At 36.3% G+C, this 18,143-nt stretch overlaps 1 long non-coding RNA gene across 10 annotated transcripts; it reads right to left on the bottom strand.

Moving 5' to 3' along the window:
- Positions 1-890: 890 nt before the first annotated feature.
- LOC122070564 lies at positions 891-17,900 on the bottom strand. 10 transcript variants are annotated; one of them, XR_006137847.1, is made up of 7 exons: positions 17,635-17,900; positions 17,455-17,496; positions 17,308-17,347; positions 16,065-16,146; positions 14,955-15,047; positions 13,795-13,846; positions 11,934-12,286 (listed from the first exon to the last, which is right to left on the bottom strand). It is a non-coding gene; the product is annotated as an uncharacterized LOC122070564 (long non-coding RNA). The 10 variants fall into 10 exon arrangements; XR_006137849.1 differs by lacking the exon at positions 14,955-15,047 and adding an exon at positions 891-1,091 and having other exon boundaries at positions 12,128-12,286; positions 16,065-17,347; XR_006137844.1 differs by having other exon boundaries at positions 16,065-17,347.
- Between the last annotated feature and the right edge of the window lie 243 nt (positions 17,901-18,143).

Here is an 18,143-nt window from a genome sequence, read left to right as displayed (position 1 = left end):
TCTTCAGCTCGCTTATCTGACTTCTTCATAAAAGCAAGCATTTCTTCCATAAATTTGTGGCCTTATTCCTCTCAAGCCTGGCATTAGTTTTCTATTGATTCTCACCTAGTACTAGTTGACTCTCAGCTAGCTTGCGAAACAACTTTGTTAACTCAGTATTCGTGATATGACCTGCTATGATTGGGAAATCACAGGAAATTCACTTTGATACCACTTTATACGGATCCGGGACTCGGTAACCCGATTCGGATCACCTAGGGCCCTCCTAAGTGTTAGAAAATTCAAACCACAAGCACTACAGTAAATACCTTGTAGTTTAAAACAAAGTGGTAGTATTGTAATTAGTGAAAGTCTAACCATAAGAGACTGGAATAGATAGCATGACTAGCAATGCATGAAGGAAAGGGGTAATTTGGGAATGGGAAGCAAATCACGGATAGGAGAGAATATTAGAATAAGAGAAGGATAAAATAGGAATAGAGGATAAGATAGCCTTTAATTACCTAAAAAGAAGAGGGATTCATCTTTAAGCTCCAATGCAAACCAAAGGCGAAAATTTAGGAACTTCATAATCGAGCTAGCCACCCAACCAAGGCTTGAAACCTCCAAAAAATTTGGGAAAAATGTTGGAATCTTCAGCCCTATCGACTTGTCATACCCCGCCTCCACTTACCTGAAGGCAGGTGACCTTGACAGTGATCCTGACACACCACTGTATCTGCAATCCATCCAAGATCTCCGATGTAGTATTTTAAGGTCATAAAATTATGAAATGATTCTAAAATCCACATAAATAATAGTAATACGTAATATAATACAATTGGTGAAATCTATTGATACCATAATTGCACAAAAGAATGTTTTCTACAGAGTGGTCATAATTACAAATATGCCCTTAGGGCTACATATGATATGTACATAAAAGAATAAAAAGGAAAGACGAATATTATCATCCTCAAGGAGCCCAGAGCCAAAAAAACACAGTCACACGCAACCAACCTCATACATAGCCAACTCCTCAACCCAAAGATCATCTCCATAGAGGGTTGGCTTCTCAACTATAGTCTCGGGACAGTTCCCTAGATCACCATCTAAAAAGGGTGCAACAAATGGGGTGAGCTTCCATGAAACCCAGTGAGGGGTAGACACACAAGCAATCACAATAATATATAAAATGTAATAAAATATCAATGCTCAATTACACCAATATGAATGCAATGTCATGATTCGATTTATTATCACACAAGCCTAATCAAAAGATTCTAAGTCCATATTGGGTTTTAGTGGTGTTACTATAACATAGTGGTATCTCCAGTCACAAATATACGTTTTTGGTCCCGATGGATAGAAGCTAGTTGCGTGACAGGAGCGTGCCAGTTCTGGTACCAAATATCGTTACCTGACAAACCCTATTAGTCTCTCATAATACCATAATAGCGAATCCAACATCTTATGAAGGGTATACCACTACATTGGAACCAAACTTTCAATGTATGGTTTTGTCATGATGCCCATACCCCCCACCTCGGTCATCGAAAATTCTCTCAACCATGGTTGATCGGACGGTAGGATTAACCAATAAGTAACCCCTTATTGGAAAATGTTGTAGCGCCAGAATTGTTCTCCTAGACCAATCTATCATGGCACATGTCACATCACAATCAAACTCACACGCCGTGTGGGCATACAATGCTCTCACCAAAATTCTAATGAACTAGATTGTAATACGGATAGCATGAAAGCATGAGAAATGAGGTAATTTTAAACCATCCAAAACACCATAAATTCTAATGATTAATAGATCCTAAACTACCTGTAAAATCATAAGATTCAACCTCAAAGAAGGCAAGGAATATGCATTTAAAAGAATCTATTGGAAAGAAAAAAAAAATCCATTAACAACACTAAGACCAAAACAATTTGTATTTCTTACATGAAATTGTTTGGAAAGATGAATTGGAAACAATAAGAAAGAATAAAACCATATCAATACCGAATTTTCCAATATTGAGGAGTTTCTCTAAGAGAATGTTGGAGAAGAAGGCTTCAAGAATTAGAGCCTCAAAGAGGAAAATCACCCCTACAAATAACAAAGGCAACTGAGATCTTCTACCTGAAGCATATGAAAACCTCTCCCTTAGAGGAGGGTTCCCACTTCCTCTTAACCTAACCCTAAATTGTCAATCTCAACTCCTTTCAAACTTAAAACATCCCTCTCCCTCACAACCGAAAAAACTTTAGCTCAGAATAACCAATCTCACTAAACTCTTTAGAGCTTCATGCTCTTTTCGAACCAGAGAAAATCCAAAGCCCCAGAATCGGAAGAACTTCCCTCTTATACGTTCACTTGAGTTCAACTAAGATGGCCCATGTGGACAGTTGAGGGTTGTAATCAAATTTGTTGCCACTTGCAGTTAGGTCATTATAACCATCGAAGCTTCGAGAAGCTCCTATAGCTTTCTCCCTTCGAGCTTCATTGTGCAAAACTTGAGAGCATCTGTTGCTACTATCCCATTCGTTCTCATCTCTTTCCAGCTTTCTCTATTTGTAAGGGAAACCCTGCAAAACTATTTCCCTTCTGAAATGACTAGGTTATCCCCTATTATTTTTTCTCTTTAGTTTCTCTTCCTTCACCCATATTTTTCTATTATTTCTCCATTAACGCTTAAAAGACTAAAGTCCTATCTTCTTCTAGGTTTTATTGAAAGACTAAATTACCCCTCATAATTGTATCCCTTTTCAATTATAGAATTATCTAAAGACTCTTGAACAAAAGAATTTTACTTATATACATTTTTTTTTTTAATACATTGATGGGTTATTGGCCAGAAAAAAATAGTGCTAAAAAGTGTTTGAATTTTTTTTTTGCGAAATTTGAGTGTTTACAACTCCTTTATTAGAAGGGGCTGCAACATTACCTTCACCTATAGGCACTAAGTCTACCTCTACGCCGATCAAAGGTTGAGAAGCGGGATGTTCAATAATCAAAGTTCCAGTATTGGACACAATCATCTTAATCATCTTAATTGAATTATGATTCATTTTCTAAGTATAACAAAGAATATAATATTTAAAATACCTATAGATACAAAAAGTGAAAAGTGAAACATCAAATATATTAATACAAGATTAAGATTGTTCCAATGGTAACAATGCATCGTTAGATCTCATTTCAACACTTCTCGTTTTAATAAACACCTCAAGAGCTTCTCTTAAGGTCTTAACTTCCTCTTTTCTCATATGTCTATTTCGCATCACATTCCATAAAACATGGTTAATTGTAAGTAAAGACCAAAAAAATAACACGTTGAAGTTTATAACTTTATTGCTTATAAAATTATATCAAGAAACGTCTTCAGGATTAAGTCTTGCTATCAATGTACAAGTTGTTAGAGCGGTGCAAACATTGACTCATAAAATTGCTAGAAATCTACTTATTGGTTAAATGGAATAAGACCTCTCATCGACGATTGATTTTGGGCAGGATTTCTTTTAGTTTGAAAACTAGTGTACATATATATATACCTGGTATCAGAGCCACGGAGGTGGTGGATTCGGTTTACTTTTTTGCAGATTTCTTTTCTTTTGTGTAATCCTTTTATTTCTTAAGTTTTTTGACGCTGTATATGCCTTGGACTCTTGGGAGGAGTGGCAGAAGAGTGTAAGACCACGTTTGTGCCCAAGTTATGTTGGAAATACCATCTTAAAACTTAGATCTAGGTGGTTACCCCTAGTTTAAGATATCTCAAATTATGAATCGTCTACCCTGCTCCATGTCGATGAGATCGGCAAGTGAGGCGACCACAAGTTCTAATGTGCTCAATTACAATGAATAAACCACAAGAATAGACCGACAACTCCAAAGCTGGAATATGCAAAAAATCTCAATAAATGACATCTATGATCGAGACTGGTTTGGCCTCGAGACTGTCAAAACCATAGAACAAACTATCAATTTCACCCCTCAAACACAAGAAATCCAACTTTTTGATCCAAATACTTTACAAGAATTATACAAAGATCACAAATTTAATTATGTCCATATTGGTTTAGTCCAAGTGGCAATCAAACCACTCCACCGAGAAGGTCTTAACACCTCTATGTTGTTAGCCCTTCGAGACCAATGTTTTCTTGAATTCAATGATTCCCTTCTGGGAGCCATTGAGACTAGCCTTTGTTATGGACCCGTCCATTTCAATGTTTACCCAAATATGTCCATAGCCCTTGAGGACCCAAATATTTTACATTCACTCAAACTCAACCTCAAAACCCATGGATACAAATTAATGCATGGAACCATCCCAATTTCCATCATTCACCGCATCAAATATAAAGCCATGAAGTCAGTTCAACCCCGTGCCCGTAGGACCTCGCCTAAGGGACAAACCCTTTACCTTGAAACTGATTGTATTCAGGGTCAAATAGTCTACCCAAAACTTTGTCAGTGGAAAGATATCACTTTCCCTGAGGAATGGCAGCTGCAAACGACTGCAATTCCCCCTCAAATCTCTAACACTAGCATCCGTTCTATCTCCCAGAATTCTGACGGACTAGTTTCCATTCGATTTAACCGACAAATACCCTCGCCTGCTTACCAAAGTAGTTCCAGAAGATCATGTTCTGATGCATCGACCTCTTCTGACATAAGCAAATGGTTTTCCCAAACTAGGACCCCACCTGTCCCTAACCTTGTTGGGGTATAAACCAATCAAAACATTGCCCAGAGAACTTACGAAACTACATTCCCTGAGTCTACCTCATCTGAGGTTCCTGATCAACAATCGCCCACACATTCCGAGGTTGCTGCTCCGCCTCCTCGTGATCCTAAGAATCCCGGAGTTTACATGATCCAAACTACCACAAATTACCAAATTGATAAACCTCTACTCAGAGCTGATTTTGAGTCACCCAAAAACAAACAAAAACGTGATTGGTTCTTACAAACTTTCAACCTTGAACAACAAGCACAAATCCGAAAAAATTGGTATGATTTTATGACGAATCTTAAAACAAATTTTTTCTTTTTTACATATTTTGATATTTATGCCCAGGATAATCATATCCACTATCCCTGGCATAATCAGGTATGTACCCAAACGGCTTCCCACAAATCTTGGACCCTATGTGCAGGTCCAACTACCACTACTATCCACCCTCTGGTGGAAAGTATCAAACATAACTACAAAAATAATGAAATAACTGCCTCCCCGTTCAAAGTTGCTGATAAAGATGACCCAAACAGAAGACAAATTGAACAATTAAACTTCACAAACTTAAGTCTCCAAACCATAGGGAATCAACTATCCAGGGTTGAGAACTTAGTCCAACCTAGACCAATAGCCTCTTCGTCAATGACACCGGCTTCGGTTCCAACTTCTGTTCCTTTATTCAAACCTTATAATATTCCCCAAAAACAACAACTCGCTCTTAACAAATCATTTGTCTTAGACCAAATCAATCAGCGTCTTACTATTCTGAATGCTGCTAGAGCACATTTAGAAATAGATGATCTACAAACACCAGTCCAAAACCAACCCTCAGCTGAACCTTCGGCTGAATCAAACAACAGAGGTGTTCGCACCATTATAGGATGTTCTTCGGACTCTTCCTCGAGTTCTGAAGAAGAAGACTTTCCCCAAATTAACCAAATTGGTCAAAGTTCAACCCAACATCCGGTCTTCCCTGACCTCCAAATTGAAGCTAGAGGAATTGCTCCTCAGGCTTCATACTAAAGTGGTATCATCTATGAGTGGAACATAGATGGTCTATCTGAACATAATCTCATGAACATGGTTAGCAACGCACATCGTATCAAAAATACACCTGATAATGCTGTGGCTACCTTACTTGTTTCTGGCTTTACTGGCCAACTCAAAGGTTGGTGGGATTATGTCCTGACCGATGTCCAAAAAACTGAAATTTTAATGGTTGTCCAAATAACGCCTGAAGGAACCCCCTTTCTTGATGGTGAAGGTATTCCTATTGAGGATGCTGTAAATACCCTTATTTTCAGCATTGCTAATTACTTTTTAGGAAACCCTTCTCGTCTCAAAGATAGAACATCCGAACAATTGTCAAATCTTCGATGTAAGAAATTACATGATTTCAAATGGTACAAAGACACCTTCTTAACCAAAGTCTTAACTAGACCTGACGCAAACCTTCCCTGTTGGAAAGAAAAATTCCTTACAGGATTACCAACTTTGTTTTCTGAAAAAATCAAACAACGCCTTAGGAAAGAAAATGATGGGATTATTCCCTATGATCAAATGTCCTATGGCCAAATCATTAGTCTAATCCATGAAGAGGGCCTCGCCCTTTGTACTGATATTAGATTAAAGAAACAAATCCATAAGGAAAACAAATTTTACAAACGGGAATTAGGAGGATTCTACGAACAGTTTGGTTTTCCTCCCTTTAGACCTCCAACGAAACATAAACACAAGTTTTCTCGCAAATATTATAAAAACTTTTCACAAATCTAAGAAGTATGTGTCTCACAGACCATTCACAACCCCTGAGTTTTATCATAAAACTCCTCCAAAACCAAAGTATAACAAATACAGAAAGCCTTTCAAGGCACCTAAAAATTTTAAAGATTCAAAACCTGACAAATCCTCTCAAGGATGTTTCCGATGTGGCAAACCTGGCCATATCGCCAAATTTTGTAGAGTCTCAAATAAAATTAATTCCCTACAAATCTCCGAACAAGACAAAACCCAAATTCCTTCCTTATTTCAAGAAACCTCTTCATCCTCTTCTGAAGATGAAGATTACAAACTTAATCAAATCCAAGCTTCTGAACATTCTTCTTCCAGCTCATCTAATAATGAGAATTTTCAGGCCTGTGCTTGTGATTCATGCATTATTGGTCTTAGCTGCGAAGACTGTGTTCCCAAATCTGTCCGAATGCTCTGTGCATCACCAAATTCAAATATTTTCGATTACATCGATAGTTTGGCAGACCCCGAACAAAAGAAGGCCTGCCTCGAACACCTCAGAAACAATGTTTCTACCCAAAATTCTCCTCAACCTTACAATCTCCACCAAATTATGCAAAAATTCGATAAGATATCAAAACCTCTTATTCTTGACCATTCTGGTCGAATCAAATCTCTTGAAACCACCACTGCAACTTTACAGTACGAGATAAAACATATCAAACAACAATTAGCCTTCTTAAATTGGCAACAAAACCAACAAGCTTCAACTTCAGACAGTGAACCATTAACAAATCCTTTTGCAAATCAAGAACTCACTGAACCAAACCCTACTACCCCTGGTTTTGTGTCTACCATTACGTGTCAAAATTGATATATTCACATAACCTTAGTAATTAATGCCTCATTCAAATTCTCTGCAATTGTCTTAGTTGATTCAGGAGCTAATGCCAACTGTATCAACGAAGGAGCCATTCCAACCCAGTTTTATGAACGAACTACCCAACGTCTTAACACGGCTAATGGATCTGGGTTGAATGTCCAATATAAACTTTCAAATATTCATGTCTGCAACCAAGGCCTTTGCCTACCCCAAACTTTCATCCACGCAAAAGACCTTGACCAAACCATAATCCTTGGCCAACCATTCTTAGAAAAAATAAAACCTTTCAAAATTACCCAAGATGGTATTACAACAAAATTCCAAGGTCAAAAAATTGCATTCCCCTTTCTGCAGACTCAAGACTCTACAAACCAAATCCTCAACAAAATTAAACAAATAAATTTTCTTAAAACAGAACTCCTTCACCAACGGATTTCTGACCAACTTAAATATCCCAAAACCATCCATCAGATTAATCAAATTAAGTCCAACTTCGAGTCCAACCTTTGTTCTGACTTCCCTGATGCCTTTTGGCATCGTAAACATCATATGGTTTCCCTTCCGTATGTTTTAGGATTTTCAGGTCTTCAAATACCAACCAAAGCTCGACCAGTCCAAATGAACCAAACTCTTCTTGAAACATGCAAAGAAGAAATTAATGACCTTCTGGCCAAAAAACTCATCCGGCCTAGTACTTCTCCTTGGAGTTGTAAAGCCTTTTACGTTAATAAGGCCGCCGAAATAGAACGAGGAACTCCCAGGTTAGTTGTCAATTACAAACCATTAAATGATGCTCTTCAATGGGTCCGGTACCCAATTCCAAACCAAAAGGACCTCTTACAAAGAATTTACCAAGCAAAAATCTTTTCAAAATTTGATATGAAATCTGGTTTTTGGCAAATCCAGATTCATGAGAAAGACAGATACAAAACTGCCTTCACAACCCCCTTTGGCCTATATGAATGGAATGTAATGCCATTCGGCCTAAAAAATGCTCCAAGTGAATTTCGAAAGATTATGAATGACATTTTCAATTCTTATGGACAATTCACTATTGTCTATATTGATGATGTTCTTGTCTTTTCAAATTCAATTGAGCAACACTTTAAATATTTACGAATATTTTACCAAATTATCAAATCAAATGGTTTAGTCCTTTCCAAAAGAAAAATGGAATTTTTTCTCACCAAAATCAGATTCCTTGGACATTTGATTGAAAAGGGTACTCTTAGCCCCCTCGATCGTGCCATTACTTTTGGTGAAAAATTCCCTGATCAAATTCTCGATAAAACCCAACTACAAAGATATTTAGGAAGTTTAAATTACGTTCGTGATTTTCTTCCCCAAATCAGCAAAATAGCCGAACCCTTATACCTTCGGCTTAAAAAGAAACCAACACCCTGGTCTACGGCCCAAACCTCAACTGTACAAGCTATTAAAAAATTAGTCAAAGAAATCCCCTGTTTATTCATCCCTAACCCTGAGGCTTTTAAGATAGTCGAAACCGACGCCTCAGCTATTGGGTACGGAGGAATTCTCAAACAGAAACTTCCAAATGATAATAAAGAACAATTAGTCCAATTTACTTCTGGTATCTGGAATTCTGCCCAGAAGAATTACAGTACCATCAAAAAAGAAATTTTATCGATTGTTCTTTGCATACAAAAATTTCAAAATACATTATTAAATAAACCATTTTTAGTTCGTGTTGATTGTAGCGCAACTAAATATGTTTTACAAAATGATGTTTCAAATTTTGCATCAAAACAAATCTTTGCCATATGGCAAGCTTTACTATCAATTTTTGAATTTCAAATAGAATATATTAAAGGAGAATCCAATTTTGTCCCTGACTTTCTTACCCGTGAATTCCTACAGGGACAGACTCTTCAAATCAACCTTATCAGGATGGCTCCCCCTAAGGAGTCCACATCCTCAAATTCCATTGTCAAAACCAAATCCAGCTATGGTGCCTCTGCTGCCTCTGCTGTCTCTGTTGCACCATCAAACCAAATAGTTACTAGAAGCCAATCCCAGTTGGCCTCTGCAAATAAGCCTTACTCCCATGTTGTGGTCATATCCTCAGCCGTTGGTCCCCTCTAAACTACAAACAAGGCAAGCTCCAGCCTACAAACCACTCAAGCCAAGCCCCTCCAAATAGCTCAAGGTTCCAAAACCAAAAGCCAATATCATGAAAAACCATACAAAGAGGATCTTTTTACCATCGAAGAACCCCTCTTCAAATTTGCAGACTCACCCATTAACTTGGCACAACAAATTTTCTATAAAGGATGGCATCATCATTCAACCTCTCCTGTAAAAACACAAGAATTCTATGAATACATTCTCGTAGAAAGTGATTCTATCAGGTTCAAACTCAATTATGACAAAAATGATCAAACTTTAGTTACACACACAACTGTAACCATCTGCAAAATTCTCACTCTCCAGGATTGGGGTAGTCATCCCCTAAATACAAGAAGTTTTTCAAATACCTTCAACCCACAAACTTTTACATATTTTTATTACCAGGAAGCCTAGTTCAAAGCCTTCTGCTTTCAGAACAGAATTAACAGTCATTCCTGGTTCTTCTGTTTTGAATATAGATTCAATAACCAAACTCCCCTCTGGTTTCCAAAATGGTGGGATCAATACGGTCCTATGATCGAAATCCTCCCACCACAGATACAAGATTCTTTCCAAATATTTTGTCAAAATTCAAACACAAGTCCTCACCAACCTAATCTCCTTCGGTTCTTTCTCCACTGCCGTTTGGCATGGATACTTTTCTGGGAATACCAAATATATGATTTTCAGACACCCGACTGGATCGCTCCAGTCCTTTGCCGGACCTTCAACGTCAAATGGTGGGACAACTGTGACGCTCCAAATATGAAAAATCATCACTCATCAAAAGCCTCATAGGTCTTAAACCTATTCCAACAATTCAAAGCACATCAAAATCAAGTATCAAAAGTGAGAAGGAAGCCCTCCTTGCCATATTGGCTGAGCTCGGGTCCGACTCAGATAATGAAGGCTCTAGCGACAGTGCTTACAGCCTCAACTCCCTCAAAGGATCTATGCCAGCCCATGAACAATGCTATGGCCAAGATCCATATGAAGATGACCCTATCTATGAGCCCGCCAGCTCTAAGGCATCTTCCTCAAGAAAATTCAAAGAAGTCACCTCCCGGAGATCTCGACGGGCTACAAAATCAAAGTCTTCATCGACCAAACCATAGTTTGGTCCTTAACGTCTGCTAGGACGGAAATAAACTAGCCGACTGGTGTAGTCGTAAAATACACCTAGTCAAATAACCTCGGACAACCTATTAAGGAAAGGAGGTACTGTTACTGTCCCAGGTTAAAGAACAGTCCGGCCAAAATCCGGCTCAAACAAATAGGATACAAACCTCTTGATCAAACCAATACGGAGAACAGTTTCCCTGACACGTGGAATGCCGTGGTAAGATCATTGAAGACTCCAAATCACTTGTCGACAACAACTCTATCAAAGATTCCAAATCATTTGTCGACAGCAACTCCAACTTTCAGCGCCAACAGTGCCCAAATAGTGTCCCAAATTTAAGTGTACAGTGCCAAATGAAATTAGGCACTATTCCAAATTCTGTACTGTACCAAATGAAACCCAAACCCACCAAAAACTCACATATAATTCAAATGAGCCTCCTTACATTATAAAAGGAGCATCACCCCATCACCCAAACCACTTGAAAAACTAGAACTGACAAATTAGGAGAGAGAAGCTCTGCAGAAGAATCCTTCATCTGCACAAGTTCTTCCAAGATCTCCAAGAACTCCGTCAGACTTCCAAGTGCTCCACCGGTCTTCAACAAACAGTCTTCGATCATCTCAAGTCTGATCGTCCTTCAAAGGTTAGCCACTTACAGCCCAAAGTCTCCACAAAGGCCAAACACCCTTCTTCTTCTCAAACCCTCTAACCCAAGCCTACCCAAAGACCCAAGAACTCTGGATCAAAATCTCCAAATATTGTATACTTTAATTTCAAATATAATACTTTTGATTGCATTTTTAGCTTTCTGCATCTGCATCTGCATCTGCATATAGCAGCTTCTTGTTCTATCCTTGGATCAAAGCCTACAGTCGTGCCTCTTGACTCCAAGAAATAGATCCAGTTAAGCAGCTTTTATTTTCTGTATTTCCATTTTGAGTATATGGTCTTGTTCTTTATTTACTTGTTTATTTTGATCTAAGCACGATTTAGTTCTAAGTAAGGTATCGCACCTATCTTAGTGTTAGTCTCTTTGCTCGATCGGAGTAAGGTATTGCACCTATCTCCTTCTTCTCACCGTACAGAACCAGGAGATCTCTATTTCTCTCTCTCTCTATATATATATATATGTACACTAGTAAATAAGCACATGTGGCTTGTGTGCGTGTGTGTGTGAGAGAGAGAGAGATAGATAGATTCATACAGTTTGATCGATATTTCTCATAGTTGTCTATCTAAGTTTTTATCCTCATTGATTTGTGAGTAACCTCAATATTATTGCATAATAAGTTGGGACGACATGGAATTTGAATAGACAAGTTTTTTTTATGTTAATCTCTACGAAAAAAAACCAGAATGAGAAAACATTTCCTAGCATATCAGACAAGAGATTTCCTAAACTCATCATATCTAAACAAAAAATAATAAGATCAATTCCCTAAAATAATTATCTGAAACACAAATGCAGCCTAGGAAACCCCATTAGAACAACAAATCAATGCCAAGAAACATCCCAAAATATAGAAAAAAACACATTTTTTCAGTACCCACCAGCTCAAATATATGTGTCCCATCCACAAGTTGGATCTGATTGGTTTTCTTCCATTCAGGATTGGGGATCTTTGAGCTAGGCTGCAACTACGATGCTTGAGGTGTGGAAGTGAATCAATCCAACAAAGAGAAGAAGTTTAGGTTCTCTTTACCATAAAACTGCAAAGACAAAAAGAATCTCTTTTATTTAGAGATAGCCGCCATCTATTAGTCATTAAAGCTTCTCTGATGACAAACACTTCAACCAAATATATCCATGTGAAAATGGTTGATATTATAGATTGAAGGAAATATAATACATAGAAAAACCAAAGTGCATCATTGGTTCGCTAAACTTTAAAAGAAACTAAGACTATCAACATCTTCAATAATCATTATGCTATTAATACTTATAGGAAACAGCTATAACAAAGTTACATCGAACAAATGATCAAGAAATACACATTTGGATTTACAAGTGATCTACTTATTTAGCATACATATTTATTTAATATACAATATCAATACTCAATATACTATAATATGCCACTTCTCAAGGAAGGTTGATGATTAAATGATGGCCTAAATGTGTAAAAGTTGAGTCACATGTGGCACCTATACAAGAAAATATGCCATCTTACATCCATAGGGACATAAGAACCAGGATCAAGTGCTTACAGGTCTTTTACCATCCAATTCATCACATTATTATAAACAATTATTAAATAAAATGGTGAAAAATCCAAAAAATTAATGGATAATGATAGTGGATAAGCCTTGGAATGCCCAAACCAAATGCTAGGTCCCATAACTAAGGGTAAAATCAGTTCATGATTTGATCATCCTTATCCTAATGTTGTTTATTGAAGAGAGGAACATTATGATCATATTCACCCACGTTCTGAAATTGTTCATATTTTGATCACAATAGCATTTTGTCAAATGGGAAGCCTCTTTTTTTTTTTTTTTTTTTTTTTTTTTTTTTTTTTAATTTAGAAAAAGCAAAAATTCCAAACTTTAACTATTTAATAATATACTATACTTCAGGTATTCAAAAGGCACATAGATTTTTAATGTATTCCTTGGTGTCCATGGTAGACCATTCTATCACATCATCATTTGGCTCACCATCCAAGAGGTGGTATCAATTACCCATTGACAATACAAACTAATGATAAACATTGAATTTCAATTATGAAATTATAGAAATATATTTAGATATGGTTGCTTATGCAAAATGTCGTGAGGAAAAACATGAATATCACATAGTGTGCAAAAACTAATCTAGATTACGTACTCGGCTTAAAACACAATTGTTATGCAAGCTAAAATTAGAGTAGAATGTAAAAATCCTTATTCTACAACAAATAAGCAAATAAAGATTTGAAATTGGAAGTAAAGGAAATAAAAGAAATTTTCATCCACCCAATGCTCTAAAAAATCGAAATCAAAGAAAAATGGACATTATTGAAAAACATAAGAAAAAAAAAAAAAAAAAAAAGAGACTTACAAAGAAGTCATTGTCAATGGTGAAGATGGGTACTCATTCTTGGACACCATGTGCAAATGCATGTGTGGCGAAACATTTTTTAGTGTATGTATGTGCAGACAAAAATTACAATAAAGGCAATATGTCTCATAGTATAGAATCAATTTTCCTTATTCAAGCCAAAATATCTCTAACTTACATGCAGTGATTATAGTTAGTTGTCATAGCTCCAACTTACAATGTCATCGAAACTGTAAGAACAAAATAGAATCATACCAATCAAAATAAAAAATCTAGTAAGAATTGCTTGAAATAATGAGCATTCAAAACATACCCAATTTCTTACTCATAACAATCCGTAAATTCATAGAAATAATGCGTAACACATAAGTTAAAAAGAAACACCAATATATATATATATATATATATAAGTTGCCTTTATTATCTTTATGAAGTTTTAATGAATGAAACAAAGACAATACATTGAGAGACAATTGAGAAACGCAAGCCCAAGCTAGCCCTACTTCCATGTGAAACTAAATTACAAAACAACAACCATCTTCATTTTCTTAAACTTACTTAAGATATGGAATGGACATAGAGATATATTGGGTTAGCCCTCCAGTTGGTTGTTGCAAAATAAAATTGATGGGTGTTCCCTAGTCAACTTGGGTTATGCACGTGCAAGTGGGATTATTTGTAATAATCTAGATCATGCTATAAGATGCTTTGCCTTCTTTGTTGGTGTTTCCAAAGACTTTATGCGGATTTTGCTACTTTCTTTGAAGCTCTTCGTGTCGCCAATCTAATTAACTAGACATGAATTGAAGTAGAATGTGATTCTAAAGCTATGGTCTGGTGTATTGTGAAGAAATCAATCTCATGGAAGTACAAACAATAATGACTACTTTTTTGGGGGGGTTTTAGACAGTATAGGATGGAGTATCCATCATTGCTTCCGGGAGGTTAACGTTGTGGCTGGTGGACTGGCCAAACATGTAGTTGCAACCTGTACCTCCACAGACTAGGATACTCCTCCTGGATTTTCCTTCAACAATATAGAGTGGGATGCTATTGTGAAACCAATGTTCCTGTTCTCTTGAATTTTGGTTTCTATTTTTTTTATTATTATTATTTGTCTTGATTTCCTCATTGTTGATGGCGATGATGAAGGTGGAGTTGGAGATTGAGTTTATTTGGTTTTGCCCATTTGGGCATCTTTGTATTTCCTTCGTTCAATTTTAATAAATTCTTTGCTAACCTTCAGCCAAAAAAAAAATAAAAATGAATGAATGAATGAATGTGGAGATATTGATTATTGGATTTTTCACTAGAGAAAATGAAGGATTGCTGACGTACTCAATAGTATTCTTCATGGTATGATGAAAACACTTTAAGTTTATCATAACCATCAGACTTCAGAAACTTTACACACACCAGGGGTGAGAGTACCTAATTAAAGGAAATAACAACAATCAGATGCATTTGGGTATTTTTGAAACAGAGAAAGAGAGAGAGAGAGAGAGAGAGAGAGAGAGAGAGAGAGAAATAGTTGTATAGCCCCTACACCAGCGCAGGGGTCAATGAGAGCACACACAAGAGCATCAATATGGATGTGATTTATTATTTCAATATAGGTGCGGTGGTAATTGTGGGCGCCCTTGTATTTGGGCACAAGATCCACGAGACCAGGTAGCGTTCTTTTTCCCTAAAAAAAGATTGGTGAAGATGGTACCATAAACAAAACTGCGCAAACCATAAATAGAGTAACATAGTAAAGAAGAAAAAAATTAGTTGCAAAAAATACTATCAATTATTAAACTCATTGGATTATGGATAAATAATCAAATGACATTGGGAATCTATATGTATCCAACGTATGTACAAGAAAAATAAATGATAGATATCTTGTACTTGAACGAAGTATTCTATTACAATAAGTAAAAAAAAAATTAACAATCCTTGAGATGCATAAATTAATGAGAAGTTAACATGCACTAGAAGAACAAAATATCAGTATAAAGGCTCTGATATAAAGTCATAAAGACAGAATGCATGAATATAGAGCAACATACTTCAGCAGAAAACGAAAAATAGTTGTCTACAAAACATGACTACCAGTTATCAATCCATTAGCCCTTCCCAATACAATTCTACTTATACAAGGATGGCAGGCAATATATATTATCTCCATACAATGCACCCAAAAGAGGATCAATATCTGACAAAAAAAATATTAATAATTACTTTTTGTGTGTGTGTGGAGAAACACAAGTATAGGATTTTTAACTTCAGAAACTTCCTTGTCTTATCATATGTGTTCTCAATTGATGAAATTGAAGCCCTTGTTGAATACAAGACCTCAGAAATAGTTTTAGTTGTTGAACTATTTGAAATGTTTTAATCTATTTCTGACAGAAATAATATGAATAAAATAGCAAGAAAAAATATCACTAAGAAATAAATTACCTTCTAGTGTCAAATTAACATTTATAAGAGTTCCAATGACCACATCCATGGATGCATCACTTGGTGGTAATGCCGCACTAACCTGTATAAAAGAATTAGTCCCAAATACTGCTACATCAAAATCCTAAATCAATAGATTTATAGCTTTCTGGAAAAAAAAGAAAGACTAAGATATAATTCAAATTCTGAATTTATGAAGCCAATAGAAAGTGGAAAAAAAAAACAAAATGCATGTTGGTTTGCCTCCAAGAGGTAAGCTCCACATGTATAAGTATGAGCTCAGCACTATAGAAGGCAAAGCTATATGAAAATACATTACCTTCCCAATAGATGTTGTCATGGAATGGTTTAAGCCTCCCTAAGCTTGACACTCAACTATAACATAAAATAAAACATTTTCATGTCCTCTCACAGCAATCAGAGATAATGAATTTCATTGTTCACTCAGTAACACAGCAAACAACCACAAGATATCAAGTCAATCAAGTGGGCACATAAAAATCATTGTTCCAAGATTTTTAACTATTATTCAAATTGGTAAATAAATGAAATACCAACAAGCCAAGCCAAGAACAAAAAAACTAACAATAAAAATCCACATGTTGTATCCTTACCACCAAGTCAAACACTCTGCCTTGTCCTAGTCTGAAAATAGTATGTAGAACTTATATATTCAACCTTAACTAAGGTATCTATCTTATACATTTTGATGTTTGGACCAGCTGGAGGATGTTCAGATCGGTAGCTATCAATACAGAAAAGTCTTGACATATTTGTCTAGTTAAAAAAATATTAAATGAAGGCGTTCTTGTAAGAATGAAACATGTTTGAGAAGGAAGAAGTAGAGTTTACATCAAATGTTAAATAGTGTAAAAGTCTGTTAATAAATTGAAGCATGATATGACATAAAACTAACAAGTAGGAGATGGTAGTTCCTCTTGTAGTAAGAGCACGAGCTCCCTGAGGATATAAACTGCATTTTCTTTGAAATTCAACTGGCTGCTCTGTTAATTGTAGCACTCTAGCACGTGGAGACTCTATCACGATCTTACGAATCTAAAGTTCTTAGTCAAACAAAACTGAAACAAGAGCATCCATGAACACACTATTCAAGGTAAAACCAATATATAAATAAAAGTTCACTGATGTCTCTATAAAAACAGAGAGAAACCTTACACTTAAACAAAAAGACCAAGAGAAACAGAAAATAACCCCCCACAAGAAGAGATCAAAGAGTACTCACAATTAAGAGTCGAGAAACATAGAAAGAGGAAGAGAGGCACCTATATTTTGTAAAACAAACAAATTTACAGATGTAACATCCGTAGAAGTGAACAAAAAGTAATAAAAAATTTTAAACCAAGGAGCCAAAAAAGAGTTTCTGTTCTACCTTTTCATAATCCCTCCGACCGAGGGGCATTATATGGAGTACCTGAAAAAATATAAACAAGTAGTGAAACCTGAATGTGGATGCCCCAATTTTTGTTAACACTTACACACACACAGAAGGGGAGAGAGAGAGAGGGAGAGGTGATAAACAAAATCACTTTAGTTGAATACAAGTTCAAACCTTTCAAGGCTCAACTTAGCCACCTCTTGGGTTTCTCTTGGTGGTTCAACGGGGGCTTTAGGATCCATGTAAGATGAGAAGTTCCAATTAGCCAAAGCTATCGTCATTTCCTACTCCTCCCTCCCACCCCCTCTACCCTCCTTTTCCTTTTTAGATGGATCTTTTATTTTTCTCCTCAAATTGTTGGCACATGATTTTGATTGCTAGAGCTTATTTGTCAGTGGATCTTCCGATAGGATAGCAGAAGTTAAAAAGATCATCGATGAGTTCCTTTTATTTGCTCTTAGAAATCTGACACATAGTAAAGAGACCCTTTCTTCAACCGACACCGTTGTGATTCCCGACTCTGTCTCTCTCTCCTTATCAGTTAAGGAAACAACTAATTTTGGGTTTTTTACTTTCAACCATGTGAGAAATTATATTAGGAATAAGAATTAGATGTGGAACAAAATCCCAAATAGTGGATATGAAAGTAATTAAATATGGGCAAAAAAATTTTCCTACACAAG

Source organism: Macadamia integrifolia, unplaced genomic scaffold, assembly GCF_013358625.1.
Source record: "Macadamia integrifolia cultivar HAES 741 unplaced genomic scaffold, SCU_Mint_v3 scaffold946, whole genome shotgun sequence".
NCBI lineage: Eukaryota > Viridiplantae > Streptophyta > Magnoliopsida > Proteales > Proteaceae > Macadamia > Macadamia integrifolia.
Note: the sequence above shows the minus strand (reverse complement) of the source record. Positions and strands in the feature narration are given on the sequence as shown.